Source organism: Papio anubis, chromosome 10 (genome assembly GCF_008728515.1).
Source record: "Papio anubis isolate 15944 chromosome 10, Panubis1.0, whole genome shotgun sequence".
In the NCBI taxonomy this organism is placed as follows: domain Eukaryota; kingdom Metazoa; phylum Chordata; class Mammalia; order Primates; family Cercopithecidae; genus Papio; species Papio anubis.
The window spans coordinates 109,901,535-109,924,477 of NC_044985.1; the positions used below are offsets into that span (position 1 = coordinate 109,901,535).

At 39.0% G+C, this 22,943-nt stretch overlaps 2 long non-coding RNA genes across 2 annotated transcripts in view; one reads left to right on the forward strand and one right to left on the reverse strand.

Moving 5' to 3' along the window:
• LOC108581436 overlaps positions 1-22,943 on the reverse strand; it is a 585,003-nt gene that overhangs the window by 322,203 nt on the left and 239,857 nt on the right. The gene's annotated exons all lie outside the window — the stretch shown is intronic.
• Positions 21,313-22,943, forward strand: part of LOC108581435 — a 118,183-nt gene continuing 116,552 nt past the window's right edge. The window contains exon 1 of the long non-coding RNA XR_001893648.3: positions 21,313-21,655. This is a non-coding gene — a long non-coding RNA (uncharacterized LOC108581435). The remainder of the gene's footprint in view (positions 21,656-22,943) is intronic.

Sequence of the window (22,943 nt, forward strand, 5' to 3'; positions counted from 1 at the left end):
CTGGAGTGCAATGGCGAGGTCTCCACTCTGCAACCTTCACCTCCCAGGTTCAAGCGATTCTCCTGCCTCAGCCTCCCAAGCAGCTGGGCTTATAGGCTCCCACCACCACATCTGGCTGATTTTTATATTTTTAGTAGAGAGCATGTTGGCCAGGCTGGTCTCAAACTCCTGACCTCAGGTGACCTGCCTACCTCGGCCTCCCAAAGGGCTGGGATTATAGGCGTGAGCCACCACGCCTGGACGGTTTTGGGGTTTAAAAAACAAAAACGTTATTTAGGCTCAGGGTATATGTGCAGCTTCGCTATACAAGTAAACTCATGTCACAGGAGTTTGTTGTGCAGATGATTTTGTCACCCAGGTACTAAGCCTAGTACCCAATGTTATTTTTTCTAATTCTCTCCCTTCTCCCACCCTAGGTTTTTAAATGACCTCTTCAAATTATCTTATGACTCAAAGAAGTAAAGGAAATTGCTAAAGATCACATGGTTAACAAATGTTACAGCTAAAATTCCAACTGACAGCTCCAAAACTCTATTACATTATACAATATTGCTAAGGAGTGATGAATGGTGTATTGGAGGTGAGAAAGAACAGAACATATAGAGAGGTTTGGTCAATAGTATAAAAATAAAGCAACTTGATTCTAGAGTGAATTTGATTTTCACCCTTTTTCATTTTTGATTTATTGAAACCTCAGCAAATCTTGACCCTATGTTATACACTGGGGTAAAAATACAATAAGACCTACATCATGTATTGAAAGGTAGATGATAATTTAGTGAGGGATACAAGCCAATATAAGACCACAATAAACTTGGCCATTGTCATCTCAGAGTTGGACATTAAGTAAACAGTGGAAAGCTATTCAGGCATAGAAGAGAAGAAGTGAGAATCAGAAGCTTTTCCAGAAATAGTTACCAGGGATTAACAAGTTACTCCATACACAAGATCCTGTCCTAACACAGAATTAATAGTCTTTACCTTTTAATAGTAATGCATTATAATTTTATAAAATCAGAAAATAAGATAATATTAAATTCCTATAAATAGTCGGAGACATCTGCTAATCCAAAAACTCTCGTTAGTATTTGAACATTTGATACGGGTTTTGCCAAACTATTTTCCTATGCAATAATGCACCTCAAAGAAGACTCATTAGAGGTAAATAGCATAAGCCTACCTTTGGGTATGAGTAAACCTTCTCATACCTGAATAACCTTCTCAGGAACAGTAAGTTTTCCATTACTCTTAGCCGTTATCAAATGCAAAAAAATCCCTGCAAGTTTTCATTCACTCATCTATTTATACAACCCACAGTGAGCCCTTCCAATGTCCAGGTGCTGAGCTGACTGCCAGGAAAACAGGACCCCTTTCTACTAAGGGATCATCCAATAAACTATAGGATAATCAGTCTACTGACAGAAAATCCATTAAGTTCTAGCATCTGGAGTGCACGTTTCAGGCGATATTATAGTTCATACCAATAAATAAATGGAAAACATTTACCATGGTTGCAAACTTCCCAGAATTGAATATTTAAAAATATAAAGTGTGTGTGACTACACTATACTTGTAAGACAGTCTATAACTTTTGTTGTCCGTCTTTCTGGGATGAACTTCTCACTGTTTCTTTCCATGACTAACTTCTCTTTTAAGTCTCAGCTCCAATGCCTCTTCCTCCTCAGAGAGGTCACTAGTAATCATCCTGTTTGAAGAAGCACCTGTTAACCAAATAAATCACTCTATCATGTCATTCTATTTATTTCCTTCAGAGGATTAATTATAATCTAACTGCATGTATTTGTTTACTATCTATTACTTGTCTGCATCACTAGAATCTAAACTGTTGAGAGCAGAGGCATTATTTATTTTCTTCACAGCTATATGCCTAGCACTTAAACCCCCACACTTAATAATCACTTAATATATAATTTATCAAATAAGTTAGCCCTAGTCTTCATGTCTGCACCAACACATAAGATAGTAGTTACATCACTTAGGATGCTTTAAGCTGCAGAAAACTGAAACCCAAAGCCAAGTGGCTTACATAGTACCAAACATGTATTATCTTACAACAAGAAGTTCAGAGGTAAGGATGCACCAGAGTGCACTTGGCTTCTCAGTGATATCATTAAGAATCCAGATTAATTCTGTCTCTCAGTTTTATCATATCAGGAAGTTGACCCTTCCACAGGTCAGCTCATCTTGTGTTTGCAAGATTCTGCAGCAGTTCTGGGTTATCATATCCATTTAAGAGAATGTACAGAGGAAGAAATGGGACTATCACTTACTCAGTGATTTCTACAATCCATAAATAAACTTTTCTGGATGACACTTAGCAAACTTCTCATCAAAGCTCAGTGTTTGCAATTTTGTTGCACATTTACAAATAATCCAATCACAAGGGAAACAAGGCCATGATGACTGATTCACACCAAAGATTTCCAAACTCTTTGATTGTGACCCATGATAGAATTTTTTTTTTTACATTGACACCAAGTACATATGTATACATAATTTTTTTAAAGTTTGTGTGAGATTTTTCTTACCCTGTTTCTAATCTATATGTAACTTGATATTTCCTATTCTATGTAATTTGAGACACAATAATATGACTCACTAATTTGATTTTAGGATTTACTAATGATTGTGACTCATAGTTGAAATAATGTTGTCCTAGACCAATAACAATCTACTTCAAAAGCTAGGCTGTGAATCAGTTGAAGTGAGAGTAGATGTGCAAACTAAATTAATTAGGTTAAAGAAGAAAGTGGCCTTGGTGGAGGCAAATAGCATCTGCTCAATTTTTACTTAGTAATTTTTATTTATATTGTTAATTTGAATTTTCACATTACATTGTTATATCATATGATATATCTAATATTAATTGTAACAAAGATTCTCAATATGTAAAACTATCAAAGACAATAGGTTAGGAATCAAATAAATTTCTAGAGCCAAATCATAAGGAAAAGTGTATAAGGATTGTTTATTTTTTGTTGTTTATTTGTTTAGAAAATGTTACTTTAAATGGCAGAAATTAGAGCTTAAGTGCTGGGCCCATGAAAAATACCAGGTAAGTGAGACCCTCTCAGTTTCTTTAAAAGTTGTCATAAAGCATGCTGACATTCCCAGGAGGCCTCTGAAAACCCTCCAATTGGCTCTCTTGCTGATAATGAGTTGCGCTACATTGATGTTCGCTGTCCAAGGTATTCTCACCAAAATACTACAGAGAATGGTCTCCTCCCTGATGTCTCTGAAATAGACAAACTCAAGTCTTCTTGGCTAGTCCTGTAATCTAAGAAGTTGCATCCTTCGAGCCACTTTCTCAATCTTCTCTTCAGTTTTACTTCTTAAAAATGTATCTATCTCCATTTTCTTCTAGCTATATCTTTTTTATTTAAAAAATATCCCATTATTTCAATATGGACAGTAGACATTTTGATTCAATTACAATGTTGTGTCATTTCTCTGTTATGGGACAGAATCAGAGTGCTACAAAATTGGATTATTTAGATAACCAAACATAATCACTTCCATCCCCAATATTTATTTAATTTTAATCATTTCCGTGAAACATAAACTGTATTATGGAATTACTTGTCATGATAAAATATGCCAAGAATCTAACCTTTTGTTGATTCAAGATGATTATGAGAGATGAAATTTATTTCTCAATACTTTAATACAGAAATCCTACATGTATTTACTGAAAACATTTTGATAAATAAAATAAGAAAATGAATGCAACACTCAGCACACACCAAAATAGAGCATGGCCAGGGAAGGAGGAAATAGAAGAATGATAAAATAATCTATGGAGAAAAATTTGAAGGATTAGTCCTATCCCAAGGAGACTAGGTTTTCTAAATTTCTGATATCCTCATTGATTCCATTCTTAAGCAAGTCATATATGTATGCAGTCTAAATATAGAGACGTGTTTGTGTGTAATGTTCTAGCATAAATTTTCATCATATTCTTGGACTCTACATTATAAAATGGGTAAGCTGAGGCATGGCATAGTTAAACGATATCTTAGAGTCAGTGGCAGATTTGGTCCTGTATCCAAACCTACTTTCTGTGACCTCATATGTTCCCTTTGAATCAGGCCTAAGAATAGTCTTGATACCACAGAGAGCACCCTCCCTGGCCATGTGATAACCAGGGCAAGGAAAAGCCAGGCTCACCTTGAGAGGAATGTGGCTCTGCACCAGGTATTTCAGGGTCACTCAGCAGGGTTATTTTTGCTATTCTGCTGGCCTTTCCTCCCTGGCCATGGCCCAGAACACTCCAGGCTCTGTCATCGTTTTGCACTGCACAGAGCAGCCCATTGACCTTAATACCTGAAGCCACAGCTGCACTTCAGGACCTGTTATAATCAACCTCAGGCTTCCTAAGGCATTGCTTTTCCTCTCTGCCTTCTTCAAAAGGTGACAGATGGCACTATTACATCACATTCAGCTTTTGGGGGAAGTAAGCTTAATAAACTATGTAATAATCTCTATCGGAGCCCAAAGAAAGCAATGGGCCAGGGAGTCAGAGATTGGCTGCCCAATTTCTCAAAAAGGAAATAGATTGATTCCAACAAATCTAGCCCTATGAAGACAAGAAAACGTGGTATTCTTTATCACCCCCATTCAGCAGCACCAGCAATTTGAGCTTTGCATTTTCCTATTATCTTACCCGGAGAGTCACTAGTAAATACAGATGGATATTAAAATAGTTTGTGTTCAGGATAACATAAAGTAATGTAATAATATGAACAAGAGTAGATTAAATGTAAATGTAATAAAATCATGGTGCCAACACTCTATCATACAACATGGAAAGGAGCACAACATACTTGCCATGTTTTCAGGGTAGGCATTGCAAATCCTCAAGTTACAAAATTTTCCTGCATTATGATGTGTCTTGGACAATTAGAGAAAATATAATTTGAGATCAGAAAACTTGATTTTAATCCTGGCTTTGCCACTAGTTAGTGTTGACCTAAATAACAGACAGAGAGAGACTCTATAAAACAGAATGATATTTATTTAGTAATGGTTATTGCAATGAAAAATCCATTCCATAGTAAACTGTATGTGTATTCGAGGAGGTAAAGACAAAGTTTATAAAAGAAAAAAAAAAAGTTACATAGCTCTTTTGAGAAAATTATCCTTGGCTACAAGGATCAGCAACAAGCGTGATGTCAGTCTGATGTTGGACAGGCAATTGTTGGGCGAATGATCTGGTGAGTTTGTTTTGTTTGTTTGTAAGATTGCAATGGCCTTTGTGCAAGGTTGTGGTGTTTGGCGAGTCTTTTGTGGTAGCCTTGTTATCAGGGATTCGTGCATGAGAAACCTTTTTCACGGCCTTCCTTGGCCCTATTTGTCAGTGTTTTTAACACAAGTAATTTCATTTGGATTCACTTTCACATTAGCTCTCTTGCCTTTGGCAAATCACTTATCTGTCTTGGTACTTCAGTATCTTTGCTACAGAATGGGAAGAAAGAGTTCTCACTAGATGATCCATGAGATCCCTTCCAATTCTGAATTTTTTTATTCATATGTAACTCACCAAGGCTTCACCATCCTGCAAATATCAATGAGCTCATGTATAGGCTGACGTTGCAGTTACATAAACTTACTAGCCTCCATTTGCAGAACTGCAGGCCCTCAGCACCCATGCTATTTTCTGCAAAGTTAGCCCCAGCTATTTCTGGGTAAGGTGTTATAGCAAGTGTTGGTTGGGTTCTATCTTGATCCCCTGAAGTTTCTTTTACTGTTTCTGTGTCCACTCCCAACTTCTGAGAGCTTTGTTTCTAAGGTGTAACACCTGCAATTTTTTCAGAGGGCTATCCTTGGGCTAGCTGAGCTGTTCCGCCTGCTCACCAAATGCCCAGAGGCCTTGAGACAATGGCTGACTTTAATTAGTGAGGCAGTTTAAGAGCCCAACTCCCTTGTTGCAAATAAGCACAAACTCTGTGGTGTCAGGAGCCTTCTGTGCGGGTCCTCATCCTCATCCTGAAGACCCTCACAGAACCTCGCCTGAGATCCTTTTCTGCCCTGTGTTTCCTATTCTCTGGGATGTTTCATGTATGCTTTGGAAAAATCCCCCTCCTTCTCTTCTCAGCTGGCATTCTTCTGGATGTTTTCTGTCTGCCAGCCACTTGAGGGCTGTGCCTTGTGGAGTCATGGCTGGAGGTGACCTCACTGGGCCCACTGCTCCTCTACTAAGGATGTGGCCTTCCAGGGCATCCCCAGACTGCAAATATGCCAGATATCAAGGGGCACTGCCTCCTCTCCAGCCCTCTTTGTACCACTTGAATCACAGTGAGCTCTTGTGAGAAATGAGATGTGTTTTCTCCAATTGTGTTCTATTTTGCTATCTACACTCAGAGCTGAGCCGCTGGTTCTCTGCATTTCTCTTCCTGTGCCATTCAGATCTCTCTCTTTATTGGGCTCCTATTAGTGGTCAAGCCTAGTCACTGAGAGGAGGCAGGAAACAAGAAACATCATGCTTATTTCTCCATCTTCCCATCTCTGTCCCCCACATGCTAAGTTTTGCAGGTAGATTCCTGAAGAGCTACTGGCATCACGTTCAATCTAATTTCTTGTTACTAACATTTGTAATAATCTTCTAGATATAGATAGATCAGAACTCATAATCTAGCACTTCATGATCTCTCTCTAATGCTGTCTTATCACCAAACCAATCGATTTCATAAAAATGGTCCAACCAAAACAGGTGAGTAGAAAAACCACTTCATGTATAGGACGGCTACATTTTTTTAATCTGCTAATTTAAAGTGATGAGTAACTAATTTATTTTCATAGTTTTTACCTAAAATCCTCATCTGGATGTATATTTCCTTTTTTGTTACATTCTTTAAAAATCCATGAAGTAATAATATTCATTAATTTTATATTTGTTACTTGATAATCACCAACAAATGTTCATTGAGCATCTCCAGGAGGATATTTTAATTTATCTAGTAGTGAAATAATGCCAATAGTCCTATTTGTTCTGGGGCTCCTCAGGCAAACTTGGGAAAGGTAGAAGACATCCAGGTTAGTGGTACAAAACCTACATTAGAAACAGCACCATTTGGCCGGGTGCGGTGGCTCACGCCTGTAATCCCAGCACTTTGGGAGGCCAAGGTGGGCGGATCACAAGGTCAGGAAATCAAGACCATCCTGGCTAACACGGTGAAACCCCGTCTCTACTAAAAAAATACAAAAAATTAGCCGGGCGTGGTGACAGGCACCTGTAGTCCCAGCTACTGGGGAGGCTGAGGCAGGAGAATGGCGTGATCCCGGGAGGCGGAGCTTGCAATGAGCCGAGATTGTGCCACTGCACTCCAGCCTGGGTGACAGAGAGAGACTCTGTCTCAAAAAAAAAAAAAAAAAAGAAAAAAGAAAAAGAAATAGCACCATTAGGCAGGGTGCAGTGGTTCACCTTGTAACACCAGCACTTCGGGAGCCTGAGGAGGACTGATCATCTGAGGTCAGGGGTTTGAGACTAGCCTGGTCAACATGGTGAAAACCTTTCTCTATCAAAAAAATACAAAAATTAGCTGAGCGTGGAAGCTGAGGTGGGAGGATAGCTTGAATCTGAAAGTCAGAGGTTGCAGTGAGCCAAGATCGCCCCACTGCACTCCAGCCTGGGTAACTCAGTAAGACCCTGTCTCAAAAAAAAAAAGAGAGAGAGAAAGAAAGAAAAGAAATAAATAGCACCATTAAAACATGACATGCACAGGAGACAAGACTTAATACTCTACCATTAACTTCCATTTAAATAAGCCACAGTATGCAAGAATAAAAGGACCATCACATTTGCCTCTTGCTTCTATGTGCAATACATCCATCACACGAGACCAGCTCCTTTATTTAAATCAATAACAACTTATCAGTATTTTCCTCTTATTTATTGTTTTGTCTTCCTACATCTAAAATAATTATGCATGCCAACCTTTATTAACTAGGCAGTGGAATAGAAAATACAAGTTTTCTTTTCAGTATTTTCATTGACTTCTGAGTGAACTGGGTTAGACACTTCATCAGCAGGAACCAATAGCATTTATTATGCTCTATCCTGCAAGGAACCTGGTTTTAGGTATTCTGATAAAGGAATTTTTCTGGGGAAAAAGCATGGTTTCTGTTTATAGTCTAAGAAAGCAATGTAGAGGCAGACAGAACAAGCATTGTTCAAACACATACAACCTGCTTTTAAATACACATTCTTCATATGGCTTTTATAAAATTTCCCTTTGGTAATAACTTCTAAGGAGGAAAAAAAAAAAAAAATTGGCAAGAATAAGATTAAATCAAAATGTCCTAAATAAAATGGCCAAAGTCACTTTACAGAGATGGTTCTTAAGCTTGGGGGAGGGGGATCACCAATTCCAGAAAAAAAAAAAAAAATCTGTGTGTGTAAATATCAACATTTGGTAGAAAATCTTGAGATTCTCAGATCTCCTTTTTTGAACCCCAATTTAAGAACTCCAATTACAGTTTTCCAGAAACAGTTTATAAGACGTTCAATTTTGCTAAAAGAGAAGAATATTTACTCAAACTGTATGACCTTTCCTCCATTTTCCTTTTCCATTTCTTCACTTTTCTTTCGTCCTACAAAATCTCTCTCTCTCTCTTCTCTCTCTCTCTCTCTCTCTCTCTCTCTCTCTTCTCTCTCTCTCTCCCTGCCACCTCTCTCTCCTCTCTCTCCTTTTGGTCTTCTGCGAATTAGTTTCAAATACTAAACCACCTACAATTTACTATACTTAACAAGAGTTTTGTAGTAAGGAAACAGAGATGGAAAAAAAAGAATCACACAAAGCTTTTCATTTCTCCTCTCCCTCCTTCGTGTGATCATACTGGATATGATCAGTCCTAATCCATATCATATTATCTTCCCCCTATGCCTTGCCCTAGAGACCACAGCTACCTGGAAGACTTTGCTCTGAAATATAAAAACTTATGACTTTGGCATCTAGACATTGCTAAGTATGTGTGCACTAACCCTCCATGAGGAGTGTCTCATCTCAGTGTTTCAAGCTATGCTCCTGTATTTCTGTATTATTTAGAGTGACACTAGCTGCTGTAACTAAACACCCAACCCCCAATATTTCACTGGCTTAACTCATGAAAAGTTAATTTCTTGCCCAGAATAGATGTTCTGTTCACAATAGTTCAGAGTAAATGCTCCTGTCCTCTATGAGTGAGTCAGGACTGTTCTTTCTAGTCATTCAGGACCCAGCATGGTGTAGAAACAAAGAGAGAAGGCAGGGCTGGCCCATCTGTGGCTTAACCCCTAGGCCTGTAAATACCACAATCACTCCCACACATGTTATTGTTAGTGAAAACCAGTCACATGGCACCTCAAAGTGAATAGATGGGCCGGACATAGTGGTTCACTCCTGTAATCCCAGCACTTTGGGAGGCTGAGGCAGGAGGATGGCTTGACGCCAGGAATTTGAGACCAGCCTGGGCAATTTAGCAAGATCCCATCTCTACAAAACAATTTTTGAAAATTAGCTGGGCATGGTGGCGCATGCCTGGAGTCCCAGCTCTTCAGGAGGCTAGGCTAAAGGATCACTTGAGCATAGGAGTTTGAGGCTGCAGTGAGCTATAACCATGCCACTGCAATCCAGCCTGAGCAACAGAGTGAGATCCCATCTTTAAAAATAATAATGATGAAGAGGTGGAGGTGGAGCTGGAAATCCTAGTCTCTGTCCTGGCAGCTGCTTCCAGCAACAATTCTACACTGTAGAAGGTCACCATGGATTTGTGGTGAACTGCCAGCCATCTTTGCTTAGCACTTTTTTGATAAGCAAGGTGTTTCTCATCCTCCTCTGCTTAGGAATCACTGTTATGCACTACCCAGGTGTCTATTTTTTGTCTGTTGCTGTGAAAAATAATTTCCCAAAATGTCATGACTTAAAACAATAAACGCTTTGTATCTCATGTTTTCTATGAGTCAAGAGTATTGATGTGGCTCAACTGGATACCTGCGGCTCACGGTCTTTCACAGATATCAACAGACGCTGCAGGGAGGATCCACTTACAAGCTCACTTTCCTGGCCATTTGCAGGCCTCACTTCCTCACTGGCAGTTGGTTGGTGGTAGATACAGGCGCCTGGCCACTTAGGCCTTTGCATTGGGAAACTCACAACTTGGCAGCTGGCTTCCTCTCTAATGAGCCATCGAGAGACTGAGAAAGGAAACTCAAGGTAGAATTCACCATATTTTGTAGCCTAATCTTGTTAGCTTCATCTTGTGAAATTAAACAATTCAAACTTAAAGCTGTTGTAACTTTAAATTATTTTAAGCCTGGAGAGGAATGTGGCTATGTGGCCTAAGTCACAAAGCATGCAGCTGCAAGTTCTGCTTTTCTGATTATAGATCGTATCTCTTCCTCATTCTTGCCCTGTAAACGATTAGGAAAGGCTGAACGGCACCAGAGATAAGACCCATCAAAACCATTACCCTTCCCTACAGAAAGGTAAGACAATTTTCCTCCAAATGTACTATAGCAAGTTGTAACCAATCAAATCACTATAACACATGTACTCACCTTTTTTGAAAAATGCTGCAACCTTGTTAACCTTCCCTGTCTTCGCCTATACAAATGAAATCTTACTCTCCCCACCTTGGAATGCTGACCCATTCTTTTGGAGTCTGTGTTTCCCAGGTGGCTACTCTTAAGCTCTGCACTCAAATAAACTTTATTCTCAGTCATATTTCCCAAATCTCATCATTTAAGGTTGACGATGTCATCAATATTGCTGCATTGTTTTCATTTGGAGCGAGTCACAGGTCCAATTCATGCTCAAAGGAAGTACACAAGGATATGAGTAGCTGGGAGCAGTGACGAGGGGCCATGTTCCAGGTTGCCCACTGACCACAGGTATGGGCAGAGAAGGCTCTCCATCTGTAGTCTCTAGCATTTAAAAATACATAAACATCTCTCAACTTGTTTTGGTAACAGGAATAGAAGAAGGTGTCTAGACATCTAATTCTATTCCAAAATAGAGCTGAGAAAAGAGCCTGCCTGGTAGAAAGTAGTGGGTGGTCAGGGCAGCTAGTTCAGGCGCCTGCACAGATCAGAGGCTCTTCTGGAACATGCAGGTGAGGCTGGGTTTTCTTATTGCTCTGCTGTATGTCACAGTGTCACATATTTATTTTCTTTAATTAAATCTATGTATTTTTTCTTCATATTACTTTTTCTTTTTCTTTACCTTAACTTTAACAATGAAAATTTCAAGATCCAGTAAAGGGTCTAAGACAGGGGAAAATGGTAAAATATTCATATTCAACATATAGGCCCATTGAAAACTGTGTTCTTTTAACTTAATAATTGACATATGCAAATTTTTTTTCCTAGTGCCTTTTTTTTTATACTTTAAGTTCTAGGATACCTGTGTACAACGTGCAGGTTTATTACATATGTATACATGTGCCATGTTGGTGTGCCACACCCATTAACTCGTAATTTACATTAGGTATATCTCCTAATGCTATCCTTCTCTACTACCCCCTCTCCACAATAGGACCCGGTGTGTGATGCTCCACTTCCTGCGTCCAAGTGATCTCATTGTTCAATTCCCACCTATGAGCGAGAAATATGCGGTATTTGGTTTTCCATTCTGTGATAGTTTATTGAGAATGATGGTTTCCAGCTTTAATCCATGTCCCTACAAAGGACATGAACTCATCCTTTATATGGCTGCAAGGGTATTCCATGCATATGTGCTACATTTTCTTAATCAATCCAGTCTGTCACTGATGCATTACTCCGGGTTGATTCTAAGCTCTATTGAATAGTGCTGCAATGAACATACTTGCATGTGTCTTTATAGCTGTATGACTTATAACTTTTGGGTATATCCCTAGCAATTGATGGCTGAGTCAAATAGGCATTTTAGTTCTAGGATCCTGAGGAATCAAGCACACTGTCTTCCAAAGGTAATGGTTGAACTAGTTTACAGTCCCACCAACAGTGTTCCTATTTCCACATCCTCCAGCACCTGTTGTTCTTGACTTTTTAATGATTGCCATTCTAACTGGTGTGAGATGGTATCTCATTGTGGCTCTTGATTTGCATTTCTCTGATGGCCAGTGGTGATGAGCATTTTTCATGTGTCTGCTACTGTAAGGAATGCCTCTCTTTGAGAAATGCTTCCTGCCCATATCCTGCCCACTTTTGATGGGGTTGTTTGTTTTTCTGTAATGATTGAGGCTCTTTTTTTACAAGTTCTTGAGCATATCTCCTTTGTCGATGAGAGTAGATTGCAAAAATTTTCTCCCATTCTGTAGGTTTTGCCTGTTCACTCTTGATGGTAGTTTCTTTTGTTGTGTGCAGAAGCTCTTTAGTTTAATTAGATTCCATTTGTCAATTCCTTTTATGGTTAAGCTGTTGCTTTTGGTGTTTTAGGACATGAAGTCCTTTGCCCATGCCTGTCCTCCACTTGTATTATCTAGGTTTTCTTCTAGGGTTTTTATGGTTTTAGGTCTAACATTTAAGTCTCTAATCCAGCTTGAATTAATTCTTTTCGTGATAAGGAGGCGTTGAAAGGATTCAATTTCAGCTTTGCTTATGGCTAGCCAGTTTTCCTTGGCAGCACCATTTATTAAATAGGGAATCCTTTCCCAATTCTTTCGTTTTATTGGGTTTGGTCAAAGATAGCATGGTTGTAGATGTGTGGTATGATTTCTGAGGGCTCTGTTCTGGGTTCCATTGCTGTCTATATATCTCCGCTTTGGTACCAGTACCATGCTGTTTTGGCACGTAGCCTTGTAGTATAGTTTCTTCTGAAGTCATGTGGTGCATGCCTCCAGCTTTGTTCTCTGGCTTGTATCAGTCCTGGTACGGGGCCTTTGTGGTTAAAGAAGCGTTGAACTTTAAAGCAGTTTTTCCAATTCTGTGAAGAAACCCATTGTAGCTTAATGGAGATGGCATTGACCTATAAATGCCTTGGGCAGTATGGCCATTTTCACACATTGGATTCTTCCTATCCATGAGCATGGTATGTTCTTCCATTTGTTTGTGTCCTCTTTTATTTCACTGGGCAGTGTTTTGTAGTTCTCCTTGAAGACGTCCTTTACATTCCTTGTAAGTTGGATTCCTAGGTATTTTATTCTCTTTGAAGCTATTGTGAATGGGAGTTCATTCCTGATTTGGCTCTCTGTTTGTCTGTTACCGGTGTATAAGAATGCTTGTGATTTTTGCACATTGATTTTGCATCCTGAGAGTTTGCTGAAGTTGTTTATCAGTTTAAGGAGATTTTGGGCTGAGACAATGGGGTTTTCTAAATACACAATCATGTCATCTGCAAACAGGGACAATTTGACTTCTTCTTTTCTTAACTGAATACCCTTTATTTCTTTCTCTTGCCTGAGTGCCCTAGCCAGAACTTCCAACACTATGTTGAATAGGAGTGGTGAGAGAGGGCATCCCTGTCTTGTGCCAGTTTTCAAAGGGAATGCTTCCAGTTTTTGCCCATTCAGCATGATATTGGCTGTGGGTTTGTCATAAATAGCTCTTATTATTTTGAGATACATTCCATCAATACCGAATTTATTGAGAGTTTCTATCATGAAGGGCTGTTGAATTTTGTCAAAGGCCTTTTCTGCATCTATTGAGATAATCATGTGGTTTTTGTCTTTGGTTCTGTTTATATGCTGGATTACATTTATTACTTTGTGTATGTTGAACCAGCCTTGCATCCCAGGAATGAAGCCCACTTGATCATGGTGGATAAGCTTTTTGATGTGCTGCTGGATTCAGTCTGCCAGTATTTTATTGAGGATTTTTGCATTGATGTTCATCAGGGATATTGGTCTAAAATTCTCTTTTTTTGTTGTATCTCTGTCAGGCTTTGGTATCAGGATGATGTTGGCCTCGTAAAATGAGTTAGGGAGGATTCTCTCTTTTTCTATTGATTGGAATAGTTTCTGAAGGAATGGTACTAACTCCTCCTTGTACCTCTGGTAGAGTTCAGCTGTGAATCCATCTGGTCCTGGACTTTTTTTGATTGGTAGGCTATTAATTATTGCCTCAATTTCAGAGCCTGCTGTTGGTCTATTCAGGGATTCAACTTCTTCCTGGTTTAATCTTGGGAGAGTGTAAGTGTCCAGGAAATTATCCATTTCTTCCAGGTTTTCTAGTTTATTTGCGTAGAGGTGTTTATAGTATTCTCTGATGGTAGTTTGTATTTCTGTGGGGTCGGTGGTGATATCCCTTCATCATTTTTTATTGCATCTATTTGATTCTTCTCTCTTTTCTTCTTTATTAGTCTTGCTAGCGGTCTATCAATTTTGTTGATCTTTTCAAAAAACCAGCTCCTGGATTCACTGATTTTTTGGAGGGTTTTTTGTGTCTCTATCTCCTTCAGTTCTGCTCTGGTCTTAGTCATTTCTTGCCTTCTGCTAGCTTTTGAATGTGTTTGCTCTTGCTTCTCTCGTTCTTTTGTGATGTTAGGGTGTCAGTTTTAGATCTTTCCTGCTTTCTCTTTTGGGCATTTAGTGCTATAAATTTCCCTCTACACACTGCTTTAAATGTGTCCCAGCGTTTCTGGTATGTTGTATCTTTGTTCTCATTGGTTTCAAGGAACATCTTTATTTCTGCCTTCATTTCGTTATGTACTCAGTAGTCATTCAGGAGCAGGTTGTTCAGTTTCCATGTAGTTGAGAGGTTTCGATTGAGTTTCTTAGTCCTGAGTTCTAGTTTGATTGCACTGTGTTCTGAGGGACAGTTTGTTATAATTTCTGTTCTTTTACATTTGCTGAGCAGTGCTTTACTTCCAACTATGTGGTCAATTTTGGAATAAGTGCGATGTGGTGCTGAGAAGAACGTATATTCTGTTGATTTGGGGTGGAGAATTCTGTAGATGTCTATTAGGTCTGCTTGGTGCAGAGCTGAGTTCAATTCCTGGATATCCTTGTTAACTTTCTGTCTCATTGATCAGTCTAACGTTGACAGTGGGGTGTTAAAGTCTCCCATTATTATTGTATGGGAGTCTAAGTCTCTTTGTAAGTCTCTAAGGACTTGCTCTATGAATCTGGGTGCTCCTCTATTGGGTGCATATATATTTAGGATAGTTAGCTCTTCCTGATGAATTGATACCTTTACCATTATGTAATGGCCTTCTTTGTCTCTTTTGATCTTTGATGGTTTAAAGTCTGTTTTACCAGAGACTAGGATTGCAACCCCTGCTTTTTTTGTTTTCCATTTGCTTGGTAGATCTTCCTCCATCCCTTTATTTTGAGCCTATGTGTGTCTCTGCAGCATGTGAGATGGGTCTCCTGAATACAGCAAACTGATGAGTCTTGACTCTTTATCCACGTTGCCAGTCTGTGTCTTTTAATTAGACCATTTAGTCCATTTACATTTAAGGTTAATATTGTTATGTGTGAACTTGATCCTGTCATTATGATATTAGCTGATTATTTTGCTTGCTAGTTGATGCAGTTTCTTCCTAGCATCGATGGACTTTACATTTTGACATGTTTTTGCAATGGCTGGTACCTGTTGTTGCTTTCCATGTTTAGTGCTTCCTTCAGGATCTCTTGTAGGGCAGGCCTGGTGATGACAAAAATCTCTAAGCATTTGTTTGTCTGTAAAGGATTTTATTTCTCCTTCACTTATGAAACAGTTTGGCTGGATATGAAATTCTGTGTTGAAAATTCTTTTCTTTAAGAGTGTTGAAAATTGGCCCCCACTCTCTTCTGGCTTGGAGAGTTTCTGCTGAGAAATCTGCTGTTAGTCTGATGGGCTTCCCTTTGTGTGTAACCCGACCTTTCTCTCTGGCTGCCCTTAACATTTTTTCCTTCATTTCAACTTTGGTGAATCTGACATGTATGTGTCTTAGAGTTGCTCTTCTCAAGGAGTATCTTTGTGGCATTCTCTGTATTTCCTGAATTTGGATGTTGGCCTGCCTTACTAGGTTGGGGAAGTTCTCGTGGATGATATCCTGAAGAGTGTTTTCCAACTTGGTTCCATTTTCCCCGTCACTTTCAGGCACACCAATCATATGTAGATTTGGTCTTTTCACATAATCCCATACTTCTTGGAGGCTTTGTTCATTTCTTTTTACTCTTTTTTCTCCACACTTCTCACTTCATTTCATTCATTTGATCTTCAATCACTGATACTCTTTCTTCCAATTGATTGAGCCAATTACTGAAGCTTGTACATTTGTCACTTATTTCTCGTGTTATGGTTTTCATCTCTATCAGTTCTTCAGAGATCAGTTCTCAGATCTCAGTTTCCATGCTGGGAGATCCACTGCTCTCTTCAAAGCTATCAGACAGGAGCATTTACTTCTGCCGAGGTTTCTGCTCCTTTTTGTTTAGCTATGCCCTGTCCAGAGAGGAGGAGTCTACAGAGGCAGGCCGGCCTCCTTGAACTGTGGTGGGCTCCACCCAATTCAAGCTTCCTGATGGCTTTGTTTACCCACTTAAGCCTCAGCAGTGGTGGGTGCCCCTCCCCCAGCCTTGCTGCTGCCTTGCAGTTAGATCTCCAACTGCTGTGCTAGCAATGAGGGAGGCTCCGTGGGCAAGGGACCCTCCAGGCCAGGTGTGGGATATAATATCCTGGTGTGCCATTTGCTAAGACCCTTGGTAAAGCACAGTATTAGGGTGGGAGTTACCCGATTTTCCGGCTGTTGTGTGTCTCAGTTTCCCTTGGCTAGGAAAAGGAATTCCCTTCCCCCTAGCACTTCCCAGCTTCGGCTCTCGCTGGTCGGGCTGCATCAGCTGACCAGCACCGATTGTCCAGCACTCCCCAGTGAGATGAACCTGGTACCTCAGTTGAAAATGCAGAAATCACCCGTCTTCTGTGTCACTCACGCTGGGAGCCGGAGGCTGGAGCTGTTCCTATTCGGCCATCTTGGGCACGCCCCCACAAATTTTTAAAATACCATAATTGCTTTACACTCTATTCATTTCATTATTTTTTCAATTCTTAATTTTAAAATGTTTTTATTCTAGTAAAAGAGACAACTACATTTACCATTTTAACTTTACTATATTTTTGTTGTTGTTGTTGTTGTTGAAGTGGAGTTCTGCTCTTGTCACCCAGGCTGGAGTGCAATGGCATAATCTTGGCTCACTGCAATCGCTGCCTCCTGGGTTCCAGTAATTCTCCTGCCTTAGCCTCCTGTGTAGATGTTATTACAGGCATGTGCCACCACACCCAGATAATTTTGTATTTTTTAGTAGAGATTTAATCAGGCCTCTGGAACCATGAACCCCTGTTGGCCAGACTGGTCTCGAGCTCCTGACCTCAGATGATCCACCCGTGCTGGCCTCCCAAAGTTCTGGGATTACAGGTATGAGCCACCACACCCCAGTATTTTCACCATTTTTAGGCATACAATTCAGTGGCATTAAATACGTATATATTTTGTGCAACCATTACTACAAACCATTGCCAGAACTTTTTCATCTTCCCCGAGTGACACTCTGTACCCCTCATTGATTTTTAGAACAGGGTTCTAATCACTTAACTGTCATTTTCTTCTTTCTCCTTAGAAATTTTTTTGACTTTGATTCTTTTTCTAATTCATATACTCTTTGACTTCCTATCTAAAAAGCAGCTCTTCGTTCTTCAAAATAATCCTGATATTAGAGTTTTATTCAGTTTTATTTAAGGAGATAAGATGACTAGGAGTTTCATTCCATTATATTCAAGAAACTAAGACGGTTTAACTCCTTGGCTACTCCTAGCACCTCAAAACCACACCTGGGTTTATTTCAATGACACCTGCAGGTTTAACTTACTCTAGTCCATGGGACCTTATTAAACTTCTAAGAATAATAAATAACAACAATCTATGTGTTTAGCTGAGCCACTCTTTATTCATCTCTTTTGTAGCTAAGTCATTCTTTTCATCTTGATTCCAGTGAATAGACCTTTACTTTATTCTTGCATGTCAGGGTTCTAGCAGACAGGCATTTCCTTCCAGAACTTTCTAACTGTTGCTCTGGTTCCCATGACCAGCTCCCTGCCTGCTCTTCACAGATTTTGCAGGAGCTACAGAGATATGTACATGAAGCTCCATGCCTTTATCCCTACTACCTGTCATCAGAGCCCTCTCTTATCCTCTCTATTACCTCATACCTGGATCTTTCTGGATCCTCTATCTTGTCAAATGGAGCTTTCTTATCTCTGTGTCCTGACCATTCTTTTTTGTCTATCCTGCTGAAGCCCAAACCTAGGCTCTGTTACTTTTTGTCTTTCACATTCTTCTGGGACAGCAAAACCATTTTGAGTTTGGACCAAAAGACGAATACTTTTGGTCACAGCATTCAAAATGGAATGCGTACTGTTCCTTCCAGAAGGAAGAGGTAAGAAGAACTCGTTTTTGATGCATGTGTCTAAATTCTAAGTCTGTATGTTCAACATAGACTTTTATTTGTCCAACTAAAATCTGTTCTGCTTTTTCCAGAGTAATAGTGTATATCTGGGTGCTCAGTTGCTCAGGTACACTATTTCTTCCTGCCTCTTGGTAGCGAGGTGTGGCCACGCCACTAAATTCTCATCAATGGGATATGAACAGAAGTAAAATGTTCAGCTTCTGCCTTACTTGCTTAGAAAACACTTGCTCTGAAACCACTCCTTACTTGTCTTTCTGTTCACTGAGAATGAGAACAAGAGAATTCCCTTGGAAGCTACACTGGAGATGACAGAACTGCCTTTCTGTCCAAGGCATGGCTTCCTGAAATAGAAGCCACCTTCCTGCTCTGTGCCATGAAGAGACACAAAATAAACTTTCGTTTGGCTGAACCATCATCTTTGGGTCTCCTTGTTTCATCAACTCAGATTTCATTCTAGTGGCTACAACATAATTGATTGAAATCTTATAATTACTCATTGGTTAACAGATCCAAATATTTCTCATTTTTTCTATGGTTTGGGTAGCTTTTTGAAGGCCAATTGTATTTAAATGAGACATAATTAAAATACTGCATATGCTAGAAATCAGTCAAACTTCTGCTTTGTTATTTGCCTCTCTTTGCTACTTCTTTCTCAGTAGGTAGGGTAGGGGACAGGGGAAACCTTAGGTGACGCCTGTGCTTCATGGGCTGCAGTCAATTTTATCTTCCAGATATAATAATGATTGATTATCACTCAATTTTCAAGATGTGGCAATATGCTGACATGAGAAGCAAATCACTTGTTAAAGGAATCTGATTGACCATATTGCATTCTCACGGACAGATAGTGCATACATAATTTTCACAGCAACTGCTTGCATTTTTTTAGGCAGCAGACATTGAATTAAACTGCAGAAGAAAGTACAGAAAGTGGCAAATGTCTAAGGCAAATGTCAAAGTAATCTAAGCCAATTATTATTCTAAAGGCTTCATGATTTTTAGACAATGATGTTCTTAGAAAGAATATAAGGAAATTCTCTATTAATGGTTCCTACTCTGTTCAAGACCACAGGCTGCCCCACGAAGCTGATGAAAGTTTGGACCCTTTTCCTAGACAAATGTATAAGGTAACGAATTTTGCAAACAATGTGAGATGGCTCACAAACACCCACCAGCCCAGGTACATCCATGGATCACAGATTAAGAACATACTTTTATAGGGGAAACATAAAAGAATAAATAAATCAATTTCTTCCATTCAATCACAATTATATCAAACTAGCATTTATCAGGTATTTGTTTGCCAGCAAAACCTGGACCCAATGACGCTGAGAGAAATAAAAGAATACGTATGTCCTTGTCTTTGAGTAGTTGAAAGTCCAATGGAGAAAATAGACCTGACAATTGATATTCACAATGAAATGTGATGGAATGGATATGTGAGCAGCATGCAGAGACAACAGAGGACTGGTTGAAATCTGTACCCATGGCAGCTAGAGAAAGGTTTCGTTTTGCACAATCAATGCTTGAGGAAGATCTGAAGAAACTAAGTGACCAGTCCTGCAGAAGCAATACTTCCAAATTGTTGTTCATACATAGTAAAAACAACAATCTTAATGAGCCACTTATTATGTGTTTGATACTATTTTAAAATATGTTTAATCCTCACAACAATTCAAGTGATAGGTTCTCATCACCCAGCTACTAAATGAGGCCAAATTTAATCAGGCCTCTGGAACCATGAACCCATCATACTGTCTTAGATCCATACGTAAAACAGTGAACTGGAAGTCAGTGAGGAATATGCTATTTGTGTCGACTGATTATACAAATACAAAAAAGAGCTGTTATGGACCAGGCATTTTATTGGAGCACAGCACAGTGGCATGTATACTATTTTCCAAACTTTATCGATGAGGCATATAGACTTTAAATCAGTGATTCAAAGCCACATAGTCACAGAAGGGAAGGCCCATGTATGAACACCAGCCTTCTGATGTTTAGTGTGTTGTCATTGCTACTACATCCCATTGCTTTCAAGCACCAAGGGGAGCAGATACCATCTGGAGTTCTAAACCTTTATGACTAGTATGAGAATCAAAATGGTTGTACCAAATGCAGATGCAGAATTTAGATCCACATCTATATTGTGTAATTCAATTCTAGACATAATCATTTGCCCAATCTAAGAAGACATTTGACTTCCCATTCCTATCCTCCCCTAGCAAATATAAATGAAAATAAGAGAGGTGAGGAACAGGTACAATGTGAGATAAAGTTCAACTTAGCTAAATAATAAAAATATATTATGACTAACAGATAAATTAAAGCAAGTTAAAAATTTGAAGCTCAGAAAATCAGGTTCCAGAATCCAGCAATAAAATGAGATATTAAAAATCTGCACAAGTCTTTTCTGCATAAACTGACAATCAGTCTTCATAAGGTCTCTATAATATATATATTTAACATTTAGGGAGTATTGTCAAGTTCTATTAAAATGATAATATAGTTAATAAGGAATGAATGATGCAGCATAAAATATAGGACACAGTCTTTTTAATTTTAAATTTGCACTCTCAGACTTGATGAGATATTCCTTATCATGTCACTGTGCAGTTTCAGAAATTATCATGGAAATAACATATATTTCTGTTTATCAAATCAACCACCTCATGATAAATACTTGTAGACTCCCTCTCATTTAACTCACAGTTTGGGTTTTAGACCAAACACACTATGCCCACACTGTTAAATGTACATTAACACTTGCAATAAAGAAACAAACATTAGTTGATCCAGTCATCTCCCATTGACAGACCGTCATCATTCTGGTACACAGAGAAGTATACACTTCAGAAGCTCATGGCATGTTTCCTCCTTGATTCAGGTTCCTTGTTTATTACCACATGAACACTTCTCTGGTATATTTTTAGTACAATGTGTTATCCTAGACTGATCATATGTTCACAGATTGTGAGGAGCCTGTGAAAGACTTTTTGCTGTACTTGCTATTGGGCAAAATCCCGTCTGCTACCTGGTATTCATGTAGAGTAAACTGCAATGTGGAAACAGATGGTATGACCAAGTGGGAGAGAGACTCTGTCTGCAAAACTGGGAGAGCTTCACTCTGGCTGGGGGTGGAAGAGGAATGAACAAGTCCACCCCAGTGTGAAAATAAGATGAAAATATAAAAGAATGTCAGCGTTGAAGGTTACTGCTTTTGATTTTGACAGTATCCCAGAACCGTGTGGGCACATGAACATTCCAAAGAAGATACTTCCAGGTTCTTCACATGGTAAGTGGAGCCTTAGTGTTCAAACCACTGCAGCTTAATACATGACACTTTGCATGAGATAATTTGACCAACTCAAGGCGCCCAATATATCCTTTTTTGCATTTGAGAATGAAAAGGAACAATGTGTTTCCCTACAGGTTGTCTGTCAAATTATAAATGAGACCTCACTCGTATTTTATATTTTGTGTTATCTTATTTTCATCTGGTCACTAAAATTAAGATAAAATTATTTTTATTCTATTGAATTTGAAAACTGAAATCAGTTTTCTCTTCACAGCCCAGAGTTCTGACTATGGTTTAGCACCTTCCACGTGGTGAGAGGAAGTTAGATAAATTGGAATTTGTTTCCTGTTCCCATGTGAACGACTACCTCTGTGCACGACTCTCCAGAATATTTACCTATTTTTATAGCTTTTGTCTATGCTTATGTTTATAAAACAGATGTGTTAATTGAATTTCTTAAATTTTTAAATTTTTTATTTTTGTGGGGACATAGTACGTGTACATATTTATTGAGATGTTTTGATATAGGAAGGTAATACATAATAATCACATATATTTTTATTTATTTTATTTTATTTTATTTTATTTTATTTAGAGAAAGGGTCTTGCTCTGTCACCAAAGCTGGAGTACAGTGGAGCAATTATAGCTCATTGAAGCCTTGAACTCCTGGCTCAAACAATCCTCCTGCTTCAGCCTCCCAAGTAGCTATTAGTGTGTGTTAATTGGATTTTTTTAAAAACACAAAAAACCACCTGACCAAAATTAGCCCAGTTCTAAAGAAGTCAATTATGTATTTAATCATTGTATTAGTCAGGGTTCTCTACAGGGACAAAATTAATGTAATGTGTATGTGTGTGTGTGTGTGTGTGTATGTATTTTATATATATATATAAAATTAACTCACATGATCACAGGGTCCCACAATAAGCCATCTGCAGGCTGAGGAGCAAGGAGAGTCAGTCTGAGTTCCAAAACTGAAGAACTTGGTGTCAGATGTTTGAGGGCAAGAAGCATCCAGCATCGGAGAAAGATGCAGGCTCAGAGGCTAGGCCAGTCTCTCTTTTCACATTCTTCTGCCTATTTATATTCTAGCTGTACTGGCAGCCAATTAGATTATGTCCACTCAGATTAAGAGTGGGTCTGCCTTTCCCAGCCCACTGACTCAAATGTTCATCTCCTTTGGCAACACCCTCACAGACACACCCAGGATCAGTACTTTGTATCCTTCAATCCAATCAAGTTGACATTCAATATTAACCATCACAATCATGCATCTTCAGTTCT